Below are 14,647 nucleotides of genomic sequence, written 5' to 3'. Positions count from 1 at the left end.
ATTCATTCAATAAATACTTATTCTTGCCAGCTATATACCAGCCCCTGAGCAAGGTGCTAGGGATACAGAAAAAACAGATGAAACAAGCAACCCCTGTTTGTGATATTTTTCTTCATCTACTAGATCTACATTGTTCAAGGAGATATTCAGCTTTTCATGCAGAATTTTTTAAAATATTTTCTAATATTTTATTTTTAAAATATTTTTGTGTAATAAAATCGTAAAAGTTGGCTGTGTCCCTGAAAGTCTAAAAATACCCAGATACAAAGTTACTTCTCAATTGTTTTGCTAATGAAGAGAGTTGTAGCCTGACTAGTCCTCTAATCATTCATGTGTTAAAGTGACACTTCAAGGGAAACCCTATCTCTACTAAAAATACAAAAATTAGCCGGGTGTGGTGGCAGGTGCCTGTAATCCCAGCTACTCTGAGGCTGGGGCAGGAGAATCTGTTGAACCCAGGAGGCAGAGGTTGCAACCACGCCACTGCACTCCAGCCTGGGTGATAGAGCAAGACTTCTCCTCAAAACAAAACAAAGCAAATAACAATAATAATAATAATAAAGTGACACTTCACTGTACCCTGAAGAAATGGGGAATCAGGTAAAATTTTCAGAGAAGTTATTTAGAACTCACATTTAAAATTCACACTGACTTTTAGAGCACCCAAAGACAGTTTTAAACTTGTCTTGATAGCGAACAGTCAGAACTAGAAATACGTTATTATAATATAATGATATCCCGATAGAGGACAGCAGGATACAGTGCTGCTAGTCATACCTACACATCAAAGCACCCGAGATCAAGTCATATTTGTATTATATTTGTAGAGCGCTTTTGTCCTTTTTCACTTCTTTGGATTCTGTCTCTCCCTACTACAGTGTCAGCCTCACAACTGTTCTTTTACTCCTTTAGCTTTAACCTCTTGCTGTACTTTATAACAGTGGCCCCCAACCTTTTGGGCACCAGGGACAGGTTTTGTGGAAGACAATTTTTCAATGGACAGGGGTGAGGGGATGGTTTGGGGATGAAACTGCTCCACCTCAGATCATCGGGCATTAGATTCTCATAAGGAGTATACAACTTAGACCCCTCACATACACAGTTGACAACAGGGCTCCGGCTCCTATGAGAATCTAATGCTGCTGCTGATCTGACAGGAGGTGGAACTCAGGTGGTAATGCTCACTCACCCACCATTCACCTCCTGCTGTGCAACCTGGTTCCTAACAGGCCACTGACCAGTACTGGTCCATGGCCCAGGGATCGGGGACCTCTGCTTTATAAGATCAGGTATGAGGTGTGAGGACATCCCTAAACTCTCCTGAGGTGAAAGGTATAGGTTCACTTTGCCGCAGTAGCCACAGAAGCCATGCAAATATACTTTCATCTGGGCCAAGGTCCTTTTAGTAAGGTGAATTAGGCTAATGGGATTCTGACACCAATGCAAATGAGGAAGAAGACTAATTTTAACTTGAATCTCCTGAAATTGTCATTTTTGTGAGTCAAAGTGGTCAAATATTGGCAACCTCATATGCCTAAATCTGTTACTTACTGAGCTTAGCTGTGTGCCAAGCTGAAGGTGAAAACTTTCACGTTGTTTTGCCACTTTATATTTCATAGAGTTATTATGATGTTTTTTAAAAAATTGTATACTAACTTAGAAATCTGGAAAAAAATCTTTATCATTTCCTCTAAGAATTCTTTTTTTCTTTTTAATATTGTATTAGAAATGCTAGAAATTAACAGAAGAACTCTCTAACTGATATGGAACACCAACCCAAGTTAAGTGGCTCTTTCTTAATCACAAAAATACTTGTGGCTCACACTTATCCTGGGAAATTAAGTTACGTATATTACTTTATAAACAGACTTTTTCAGGACTACAGACCATGGTGAAAGTCAAATTAAGAAAGAATGTGTCAAAAGTTATTTTACTGTTTTCTTTTTTAAAGCTCCCATAAACTTAAAAACATTTCCCTGACATTGACTAACACTGTGCTAATGCTATCTGAAAATACCTGCCTGTTAATTCTATTTATAAACCTGCCACACACCTTGTAATAGGAGTATTTCTAAAAGAAACTTTGGTTACCTGTTCCTGTTCATCAGTGTGAATGACAGAAAAGGCAACTTATAATTTTTATTGCAGAGTGTGGGCAAACAACTAAAACATAAGTAGATTTTAAAAAGGCTCTATCAAAGTATTCTAGTTACATTTGCTTGTAATTTTCAGAACAACATTTATAATATAGTAACAGCTTTAGGAAGCATGTAGAAAGATGTGTCAAGGAAATCAGCCAATGTTAATGTTGGTGTAAGGGAAATATTGTACTTCTCCACAAGGCACTTAAAATAGTAAATCGACCACTTTTCCTTTCAGAGATCTCAAGAGAAATTGATTTATGTTTCTGAATCAAATCCAAGTTTAACAGTCCCCACTAACAGGAAACTGTCTCTTATCAGGCTCCTTACATAGCAGCTTAAAGCTTTTCCCATCATTGTACAGGTAGAATGGGAAGAATATTGTATGGATCTTACATTGTGAGCAACAGCATTCATTGCCCTGGCATAGTTAGGATGTGTCCCTCTCCTTAGGTAACCACTGAAGGTTCTCAGAATAGTCATGATGAAATGCAGGCAAATATGCTGGAGCCTTTTTGTTTTTTTAACTTTTGATTCGCTTCTTGTGTTAAGCATTACCAAAAGTTAAAGCTGGTTGTGTCAGATAAACTTCAGAGAAACACACACACACACACACACACACACACACACACACACACATAAATATAAAGAAAAAGGGTCTCAAGATGCTGCCCAGGCTGGAATACAATGGCTATTCAAGCAATTTTACTGCCTCATCTTCCTGAGCAGCTGATACTCTAAGTGCACTCCATTACACTTGAATTTCAGAGAATATTTTAATGACTCCAAGGTATGTGTCAGAGACTGTCATGGAGATAAGACTTGTCCATAAATGAATTAGAATAAAATGAAACAATTCTCTTGACTTAACTTTATAAAAATACAGACAATTAGTTCTGCAGAGAATGACTGAATGACATTGGATTGCCATGAGCATTATGGATTTTTACTCTATAACAGATCTATATAGCTATATTTGAATATACAATTTTAAAATCCCAATAAGAAAAGTAATAAGAGGCAAAGCTCAACTTGAGATAAGTGCTAGACAGGTTACTCAAATAGGATGGGCTATACTGTCATATTTCCTCACTTCTAGTATTGCTTAAAGAATTTTACAGGTGAGTGGCTGGGAGCTAAAAGATCTAGAGAATTGTTAATAACATTCGGGAATATGATAGAAATATCTAAGTTTCAAAATGAAAAGTTCCTCCCATAAAGTATATCCTTTGAACTCCATTTTCTCCCCAAAGATCATTCATTCATAGAACTGTAGAGATGGAACAATAATATAATGAACCAAACATCTAGACATAATATAAATTATTGCTAGTCCTCTTAACAAGCCTATAGGTAGATGCTGGCGACCCCATTTGTAGATTAAGAAACTGAAACCCATTATGCTGAAGATACTGTATTATGTTCACACAGTTTATTAAGGAGTGAAGATGGGATCTGAACTTTCATCAGAAGGCTTCAAGTCCTGTACTATTTCACTATGCCATGCTGCCCATGTTAGATGGGATTTAGAGGTAATCAGGTTCACTTCTGTTAATTTAATACAGCAATTTGCTGTAAAAGACTGACTGCTAAATCCCATGTGTGTGCGTAAACACACACACACACACACACACAGCTGTCCATCTAGTTATAAATTGGCTTACTTGCTGGCAAGGTATTCCTTAAGTTTGGATGAAATTTTACTCTCTTTAATATATTGGTCCTACTTGTGCCAAATAATTCTACAACAGATCTCAAACATAAAATACATTCATTGGGATGTTAACCTACCATTTACTTCATTACAGTACTTAAACGTTTTTAACTAAAAAAAAAAAAAGTTAAATAAGTAAAACTTTCACAGAACATAAATGCAAAAGTTATAAAAAGGTATATAGTGAAGATTCTCTTTCCCACACTCCCTTGTCCCTTAGCCAGTTTCCCTCAGTGGAATCAACCCAAGTTATCTTCCAGAGATATCTTACGTATATATACACTATATGAATTGCCCCTTTTCTTACAGATATGATAACATAATATGCATTCATACACACTGGTTTAGATTTTTACTTTTTATTTAACAACATATGTTGGATACTATTTCCTAGCATTACATAAAGAATTTTCTCATTTAAAAAAATAAGGTTTATAGCATTTCACTATATTTACTTAATTAGTCTTCAACCAATGGGAATTTAGATTATTGCAATCTTGCTATTATAAATAATGCCACAACAATAATTTCAGAAATACAGTATTTCACAGGTGGGCAATTATCTCCACAGTGTAAATTCCCAGAAGTTAAATTATTGGGTCAAAAAATACAACTACTTATAATTTTAATAAATACTGTCAAATTGCGCTTTACAGAGGTTATATTATTTAAAACCCTAGAAATAAACTCAAACAGAAATAAGAAGGATCTATATCAAAGAACAGACAAAATGCTGCTGAGGAATAGACACGAAAAAGACTAGAATCCTTCATCTTTTAAGTAGTATTCTTAGCAAAATAAGGACAGATTAACATGTTAAACATCACCATGAGGGTACATCAGCAAGGACCAGATGGTGAGAAAATGTACAGGACAGTTGATCAGTTTCAACAAACATAACATAGAAATAAAGGTCAGTGAGAGCTGGAGAAACAGGGAGACAGATGGCTTAAGAGATTTGAGATGCACATCAACAAATTATAATGCCTGGGCTTTATTTTACAGTTGAAACAAATTGTAAAAGTCATTTATAGTAATTATGAGACAACTGAGGGAAAAAACTACGGTAAGTGGAAATTGATACCTTATTCTTTAATAGGAATATGCAACATAGTAAAGATGTCGGTTCTCCGTGTATTATACTATATATTCAATAAAATTTCAATAAAATAGCAGCTTTTAAAAAATTAGACTGCTTTTAATTTTAAAGTTTATGTAGAAAACACTAAGAATACCAAAGAAAATTTTGAGCAATAAAAACAGTGATGAAATAATAAAATGCATTAAAAAGCTACAATAATTAAAATAGGGTTGTTCAAAATATAATTTACTATATGACAAAACTTGGCACTTCAAATCAGTGGTTTCAGAAGAGATCATTCAGTAAATAATAACTGGTGTTGGGAGAACATGATATTTTTGTGTTAATAATCTTCTGATTCTTACTTTGTACTTCAAATCAAAATAAATTTCAGAGAGATCAGACTTTAAAAGTAAACAATGAAACTTAAAAGTTCCAGGAAAAAACCATGAACCTTTTTAAACATATACTTTAAAAACATATATTCATATGTAAATACACATATATACATATTCATATATGTTTTCCATATATACATAAACTTACACATATATATGTATGCATATATATACACATATCATATCTATATATATAATGTTGAATTAGAGAAGACCCAAGTGTGACAAAGATCCAGGCACTGTTAAAAAAAAAAAGTAAACATACCTATGTTAAAATAAAAATAATCCACAGCAAAAAAAAAAAAAAAAATATATATATATATATATATATATATATAACTGAAGTCGAGAGACAGGTGACAAACTGAAAAATCTTAAATCACAGACAAAAGAATAATTTCCCTACTCTACAAAGGACTTTTATAAATAAAAAATATCAACAAAAATTCTATAGAAAAACAGGAAAGAATATGAATAGATATTTCACCAAAAAGATATTACAAATGGCTTTTAAACATGTAAAAACATGGTCAAACTTTTCAATAATTATTAATTAAAATAGACTACACTGAAGTACCATTAGTCACTTATCAGATTGATAAAAATATTAAGGCTCACACTCTTAATATTAGACAATGCCTCTAAAACATGACTTGTGAAAAAATGAACAGGGACAGAAAAGCAGTCACCGTTTAAAAGTTGTAGAATATGTCTATAATCTTTAAGATTGGGGTTTTATGGTTTTATCTCACTTATACGAAGGTCACAATATTAGATGACTTCTCTTATCCAGAATGCAATTGATAAACCAGAATAAGCAAAAGCTTTAAGATCTTTAAACAGTCAAAAAATCCATAAAGATACATATTTTGTATCAAAGTCTATATAGTTAACTCAGAGGGGCAGGAACACATAATTCCTACCCTGGAATGTTTAATTTTATTTTATGTACAATCTTAATATACATGTGTATTTTGGTTTGGTTTCCTACCTTTGGCACTTAAAAGAACAAAATTAGGGCCAGGTGCGGTGGCTCACACCTGTAATCCCAGCACTTTGGGAGGCCGAGGTGGGCGGATCATGAGGTCAAGAGATTGAGACCATCCTGGCCAACATGGTGAAATCCCATCTCTACTAAAAATACAAAAACTAGCTGGGTGTGGTGGCATGCACCTGTAGTCCCAGCTACTCAGGAGGCTGAGGCAGGAGAATTGATTGAACCCGGGAGGTGGAGGTTACAGTGAGCTGAGATTGCACCACTGCACTCCAGCCTGGTGAAAGAGGGAGATTCCATCTGAAAAAAAAAAAAAAAAAAGAAGAAAAGAAAAAGCAAACATTAGAGGGAGGGGCTCCTGGAGACAGGTATAGTGACTTTAGGAAGAAGCCATAAAAGGAGCTGGTGTGCAGCACATGAAAAAGTCTGCAGACCTCAAATAAAGCCTTAAAGTGTAGGACCATTACCGTAAGCATATTTTCTATGCGGATCATGGTAACACTATAGTGGCCAGTGCTGGATACTCATGATGACGCCCTTCAACCATCTCAAAAATAGTACCCTATTCTATTCAGTAGGATCTTCAGGGATGTGAATAATATGTGTTAGATAAATTCCATAAGCCATCTGAAACACAATATTGGAATATTCAACAGGATATATTTCAGTTTTCTACAATACTCAAATACATAGAAAAACTAATTTCTTTGTGGCTGTAGCTAGTTATGGTATTGCTATAGTGTAAAAGGCAAATAATACATTATCACTGATGTGCTTTTGTTTTTAACCCACAAGTCAGCTTTTTCAGTCTTGAACAATTTTGAATTGAGGACAGGCATGCCTCAGAGATACTGCTGGTTTGGATCCAGGTCACCACAATAAAGTTAATAACACAACGAAGAGAGTTATATGAACGTTTTGGTTTTCTAGTGCATATAAAAGTTATGCTTACACTCTACTGTAGTCCATTAAGTGTGCAATAGCATTATGTCTAAGAGGGAATAAGGCATGTACCTTAATGTAAAAATACTTTATTGCTGAAAAATGCTAATGATCATCTGAGCCATCAGCAAGTCATAAGCCTTTTGTTGGTGGAGGGTCTTACCCTGATGTTGATGGCTGCTCACTGGTAAGACTGGTGGTTGCTGAAGGTTGGGATAGTTGTAGTCATTTCTTAAAATAAGACAACAGTGAAGTTTGCCACATCTATGGACTCTCACAAAATATTTCTTCTGTGTCATGCAATGCTGTTTGATAGCATTTTACCCACGGTACAACTTCTTTCAAAATTGGAGTCAGTCCTCTCAGACCATACCATTGTTTTATCAATGGAGTTTTTGTAATAGTCTAAATTCTTTGTTGTCATTTCAACAGTGTTCACAGCATCTTCACCAGGAGTAGATTCCACCTCCAAAAACCACTTCCTTTGCTCAACCATAAGAAGCAATGCTTCATCCGTCAAAATGTGATCATGAGATTACAGCAATTCAGTTACATCTTCAAGCTCCAATTCAAGTTCTCATATCATTTTTCTCATCTCCACAGTTACTTCCTCCACTGAAGACTTGATTGAACCCCTCAAAGTCATCCATAAGGGTTGGAATCAGTTTCTTCCAATCTCTTGTCAATGTTGACACTTTAACATCTCATGAATCACAAATGTTCTTTACAAAAAAGAGAACTTTTTTTTTTTTTTTTTCAAATGGCATCACTAAATGATACCATTCTCGTGAATCCTTTCCAGGAATATTTCAATTTACTTTGCCCAGATCTAACAGAGGAATCACTATCTATGGCAGCTATAGCCTTACATATATATTCTTAAATAATAATAACTGAAAGTCAAAATTACTCTTTAATCCATGGGCTGCAGAGTGGATGCTGGGTTAGTAGGCATGAAGACAACATTAATATCCATGTACATTTCCATCAGAGCTCTTGGGTGACCAGTACATTGTCAAGGAGCAGTAATATTTTGAAAGGAACCTCTTTTTCCAAGCAGTAGGTCTCAACAGTGAGCTTAAAATATTCACTAAGTCGTGCTGCACAACAGATGTGCTGTCATTCAGATTGTGTTGTTCCATTTATAGAGCACAGGCAGAGTAGATTTAGCATAATTCTTAAGTGCCCCAAGATTCTTAAAATGGTAAATGAGCAACTTAAAGTCACCAGCTGCATTAGCCCATAATGAGAGAATCAGCCTGTCCTTTGGAGTTTTGAAGCCAGACATTCACTTTATCTCTCTAGCTATAAAAGTCCTAGATGGCATTGTCTTACAGTATAAGGCTGTCTCATCGACAGTGAAAATCTGTCATTTAGTGTGGCCACCTTCATCACTCATCTTAGCTAGATCTTCGGATAACTTGCTGTAGTTTCTCCATCAGCACTTGCTATTTCTCCACACACTTTCATGTTATAGAGATGCCTTCCTTTCTTAAACCTCATGAACAAACCTCTGCTAGCTTCAATCTTTTCTTCTGAAACCTTTTCACTTCTCTCAGTCTTCATAGAATTTAGGAGTTAGGCTCTTGCTCTGGATTAGGCTTTGATTTAAAGGAATTTTGTGGCTGGTTTGATCTATCTAGACCATGAAAACTTTCTCTATATCAGCAATAGGACTGTTTAACTTTCATATCATCCATGTGTTCATTGTGTTCACTGGAGTAGCATTTTTATTTAATTGACTTCAGGACTTTTTCTCTGCATTCACAACTTGGCTAACTGCATGGCACAACAGGCCTAGCTTTTGGCCTATCTCAGCTTTTAACATGCCTTCCTCACTGATACGGTTTGGCTGTGTCCCCACCCAAATCTCATGTTATAGCTTCCAAAATTCCCATGTGTTGTGGGAGAGACCCAGTGGGAGATAACTAAATCATGGGGGTGGGTCTTTCTCATGTCATTCTCATGATAGTGAATAAATCTCAGGAGATCTGATGGTTTGAAAAATGGGAGTTCCTCTGCACAAGTTCTCTCTTTGCCTGCCACCGTTCACATAAGATGTGACTTGCTTCCCCTTGCCTTTGCCATAATTGTGAGGCCTCTCCAACCACGTAGGACTGTAAAGTCCATTAAACCTTTTTCGTTTGTTTTTGTAAATTGCCCAATCTCGGGTAATGTATTTAACAGCAGCATGAAAATGAACTAATACAGTAAATTGATACCAGTAAAGTAGAGCATTGCTGAAAAGATATTTGAAAATGTGGAAGCAACTTTGGAACTGGGTAACAGGTAGAGGTTGGAACAATTTGGAGGGATCAGAAGAAGATAGGAAAATGTGGGAAAGTTTGGAATTTCCTAGAACTCTGTTGAATGGCTTTGACAAAAACGCTGATAGTGATGTGAACAATAAGGTCCAGGCTGAGATGGTCTCAGATGGAAATGAGGAACTTGTTGGGAATTGGAGCAAAGGTGACTCTCATTATGTTTTAGCAAAGAGACTGGCGACATTTTGCCCCTGCCCTAGAGATTTGTGGAACTTTGAACTTGAGAGAGATTATTTAGGGTATCTTGTGGAAGAAATTTCTAAAGTGACTTGGGTGCTGTTAAAGGTATTCGGTTTTATAAGAGAAGACTTGGCTGCTGTTAAAGGCATTCAGTTTTATAAGAGAAGGAGAACATAAGTTTTAGAAAATTTGCAGCCTGACAGTGCTATAGAAAAGAACATCCCATTTTCTGAGGAGAAATTCAAGCTGGCTCAAGAAATTTGCATAAGTAACAAGGAGCTGAATGTTATCCCCAAGACAATGGGGAAAATGTCTCCAGGGTACATCAGAGACCTTTGTGGCAGCCCCTACCATTAGGAGGAAAAAGTGGTTTCACTGGCCCCAGCCCAATGACCCCATGCTGTGTGCAGCCTAAGGACCTGGTGCCCTATGTCCCAGCCACTCCATCTATGGCCGAAAGGGGCCAATGTAGAGGTTGGGCTGTGGCTTCAGAGGGTACAAGCTTCAAGCCTTGGCAGCTACCATTTGGTGTTGAGCCTGTGAGTCCACAGAAGTCAAGAATTGAGGTTTGGGAACCTTCACCTAGATTTCAGAAGATGTATGCAAACGTAATTGCCCAGGCAGAAGTTTGCTGCAGGTGTGGGGCTCTCATGGAGTACCACTGCTAGGTCAGTGTGGAAGGAAAATTTGCGGTTGGAGCCACCACCCAGAGTCCCTACTGGGGTATTGCCTAGTGGATATATAAGGAGAGGGCCACTGTCCTCCAGACTCCAGAATGGGAAATCAACTGACAGCTTGCACCGTGTGCCTGGAAAAGCCACAGACTCTCAACATCAGCCTGTGAAGGCAGCCAGGAGGGAAGCTAGACTCTGCAAAGCCACATGGGCGGAGCTGCCCAAGACCATGGGAACCCATCTCTTGCATCAGCATTACCTGGATGTGAGACATGAAGTCAAAGGAGATCATTTTGGAGCTTTAAGATTTGACTGCCCTGCTGGATTTCGGACTTGCATGAGGCCTGTACCCCCTTTGTTTTGGCCAATTTCTCCCATTTGCAATGGCTGTATTTACCCAATGCCTGTACCTCCACTGTATCTAGGAAGTAACAAACCTGCTTTTAACTTTACAGACTCATAGGAAGAAGGGATTTGCCTTGTCTTGGATGAGACTTTGGACAGCGGACTTTTGAGTTAATGCTGAAATGAGTTAAAACTTTGAAGGACTGTTGGGAAGACGTGATTAGTTCTGAAATGTGAGGATGTCAGATTTGGGAGGAGCCAGAAGTGGAATGATATGGTTTGGCTGTGTCCCCACCCAGATCTCATCTTGAATTCCCATATGTTATGGGAGGGACCCAGTAGGAGGTTATTGAACCATGGGGGAAATCTTTTCAATGGTGTTCTTGTGATAGTGAATATGTGTCATGAGATCTGATGGTTTGAAAAAGAGGGCTTCCCCTGCACAAGCGCTCTCTCTCTGCCTGCTCCCATCCATGTAAGATGTGACTTGCTCCTCCTTGCTTTCCACCATGATTGTGAGGCCTCCCCAGCCCTGTGGAACTCTAAGTCCATTAAACCCTTTTCCCTGTATAAATTCCCCAGTCTTGGGTATGAATTTATCAGCAACGTGAAAACGGACTAGTACAAAGTGCTTGGCTTAATAATCACAGCAGTCAGCACCATCTGTTGATTGCTGTCCTCAGTGCCTGTGGCAGGAGGGCTCTCCGTGGTCAGTTTTCTTTTTGGGTGTGGCTCTTTTGCTGTTCCTTACTTTTTAGCCATTATAATTGATGCAATTTAAAAATTATTCAAGTATTTTTTGCAATAAAGATGCCAGGAAACAAAAGGTGTCCCGATGGTGGGGTGAGTTATGTTAAGATTTAGAATCTAGTATGATTCAATAGTGTGTGCTCTCTAAAGATCATTAATATTATTAATGTGAGGCAAAAGTCCTAGATTAAATAGCTTCTGGGAGAGTATAACGTATTCAGAATGATATGACTTTAAAGTGTTTTCATAACCTATTATTAAAAAGAGAGACAATAAAACTATTTCTCAAACCTGGCACTTCTGAGTGTATAATTACTAATACACTCAGTATTAATACACTCAGTTACTAATACACTCAGGTCTAATATTATGATTTTTTAGGAAATGTTTAAAATCCAGTTTAGTGGCACATCACCAAATTCTTGAAAAATAAATTCTACACATTGGCCTCAGTGGCGTGTATTTTTAAGGCATATTTCAGGTGACTGTTAGACACACTCAACTGTGGAAAACAAGTTGGTAGAATATCAACTATGATACACCTATCAGTAAAATTGTGGTCTACTAGCCAGAGGAACATGGTGAAACTGTGTCTCTACCAAAAATACGAAATAAATTAGCTGGGCATAGTGGCGCACACCTGTGTTTCCAGCTATCTGGGAGGCTGAGGTGAGAGAATTGGTTGAGCCTAGGAGTTGGAGGTTGCAGTGAGCTAAGATCAGACCACTACACTCCAGCCTGGGTGACAGAGTAAGATGCCATCCAAAAACAAACAAACAAACAAACACCACACACACAATAAAACTGTGGTTGAAATATGAGTGGTAGCATGAGAGGAACGGGAAAAGAGGAAGTAATTGAGCACTAATTACAAGCCAGATCACTTATTCCTTTGCAATCTACTGGCTGTATTTTTTATCTTTCTTTCTAGCATTATTGCCTAATATCAATTTGCTCCCCAGACTGCAAGCTCCATGAGGAATGGAAACCACATTTGCCTTACTTAGGACTACGAGGACCTAGCCCACTGCTTGGCCCAAGTCTGCACTCAATGTTCGCTGAGTGAATGATTTAGGTATATTATCCCTACTTACACATGAACCAACTAAGACCTGGAGACTTCGTGTAGATTACCTAAAATGGCGCAACTGAAAAATAGTGAGCAGAGAACCAATCAGGTCCAGCTCCTAGGTCCAGACCCCTTCTCTCCCAACATCCCCTCCTTGAATTCAATGTTACCAGGCATTAAATTTGTTTGTAAAGGAGACTTCTATCTTCTTTGCCTGTTAAACATTCAGGTCTTCAAATACCTCTGTAAGGAATCTTATTTAGAAAAGAAGTCACACAGAATATTAGAATGCGATAAATATCCTGAAAACAAACAAAAAACCTCAGTGAAAGGGGATAAGAAAGTGAAGAGCTAAGAGTGAGTGATGCAATTTTAAATAAAGATTAGGAAGCTTCACTGAATAGGTGATTTTTGAACAAAGGTTTCAAGGAGGAAGGTGAAGAAGCTAAACCTTGGATATCTAGGGTCAGAGGCCAGGGATTAGCAAGTGCAAATGCTGAGGAAGGAGTATGTCTGGTTAATCCAGAGATTAGCAAGAAGCCAGTACAGGTGGAATGGGACGGTGAGGTGAAGAGTGAAACTCAAAAGCCTAATTAGAGTGAGTTAAGGAAGAATAGGGAACAAAAAGTTAGAAACTGAGCAAAGAAAACTCTTGAAGACAGTAGCTGGGTGGAGAAAGGAGTAGTCAAGAGAACGTTTTCTTCATTTTCTTGTTTAAGATAGGAGAAAAAACAGCACCCCTGTTTCCTAGGGCAAAGATCTAGGGGAGGGAGAAGTTGATTATTTGGAGGAGCAGGTCATTCAGGAGTGGTATCATGAGGAGAGGAGAGAGAATGACGTCTAGAACACAAGTAGAGGCATTGACCTTATAGAGAAGCACAGACAATGCATCTATAAGAAACAGAAGAAAAACTGAAGTACATGGGTACAGATGCTTTTCGGTGGAAACACGTGGTAGTGAGTGTGAAAGTTTTCTGCAGGGTTCCCTTTTCCCTGTGAAATAGGACAGGCGGTCCTTCATTGAGACCAAGGGTGGAAAAAGGTGCTGGAGAATCTGTCTTAAGAACATTTTTCTGGCATTCTACTTATAGGGAACGTACCAAACTAGGTATTTCTGCTTAAACGTATGGAAATATTGTAAGCAAAGACTCCTGTCAAGATAGTATTACTCATCTTTGCTTAGAATTAGCTTGGAAAGTAAATTGTCCAAGTAATGAGTTTTGAAAAACAAATTAATAGAGATTGAAAATCTTCTCTTCTGTTCCCACTTGTATTGCAAATTTATTCTCCCAAAATTACTTCATGTTCTGAATGTTACTGAGAAATTTAGTAGATTGCTGAGCTGCACCCTAGAAGTGAGTTTGAACTATAATTTAAGTGGAAGGGTCATAACTAAGTTTCACCATATGGGGCTGCCAGATGTAATCAATGCAATATAAGTTTGAAGAAGACATTATTGAGTGTGTTGAAGCACATTTTATAAGCAATGAAAGCTATCATTTATGCAACAGAAATTACTCTAATGTCTTATGAAATTAGGACATCAGCAGACTATACAACGATTGGAGGGTTAAGGTAGAATGAGCCTACATAGGTCAGATAATAAAGGCATTGCTTACTGGTCCTCCACCCCACCACACTAATCAAATCTTTAACATGGCTTATTAAAGTTTTTTTTTTTTTAATTTTTGAGATGGAGTCTTTATTGCCCAGGCTGGAGTGCAGCAGCATGATCTCTGCTCACTGCAACCTCCACCTCCTGGGTTCAAGCGATTCTCGTGCCTCAGCCTCCCAAGTTGCCAGGATTACAGGTGCCCATGACCACGCCCGGCTAATTTTTTTGTATTTTTTTAGTAGAGACTGGGTTTTGCCAAGTTTGCCAGGCTGGTCTTGAACTCCTGACCTCAGGTGAGCCACCCACCTTGGCCTCCTAAAGTGTTGGGATTATACATTTGATGATACAACTGGAAAATAGTTACAGTTGGGAATTTAGTTTTATTAACAGAGAATTTAGGCAAAGGCATCAGCCATTAAA

General features: G+C 37.7%; 1 protein-coding gene across 2 annotated transcripts in view; it reads right to left on the bottom strand.

Moving 5' to 3' along the window:
* Positions 1-14,647, bottom strand: part of SERPINI1 (serpin family I member 1) — an 85,044-nt gene that overhangs the window by 42,316 nt on the left and 28,081 nt on the right. The window lies entirely within an intron of this gene.

This window comes from Aotus nancymaae, unplaced genomic scaffold, assembly GCF_030222135.1.
Source record: "Aotus nancymaae isolate 86718 unplaced genomic scaffold, 86718_ANA_hifiasm-v0.15.2.pri h1tg000019l, whole genome shotgun sequence".
Classification (NCBI taxonomy): domain Eukaryota; kingdom Metazoa; phylum Chordata; class Mammalia; order Primates; family Aotidae; genus Aotus; species Aotus nancymaae.
This window is presented reverse-complemented; position numbering and strand designations above follow the sequence as displayed.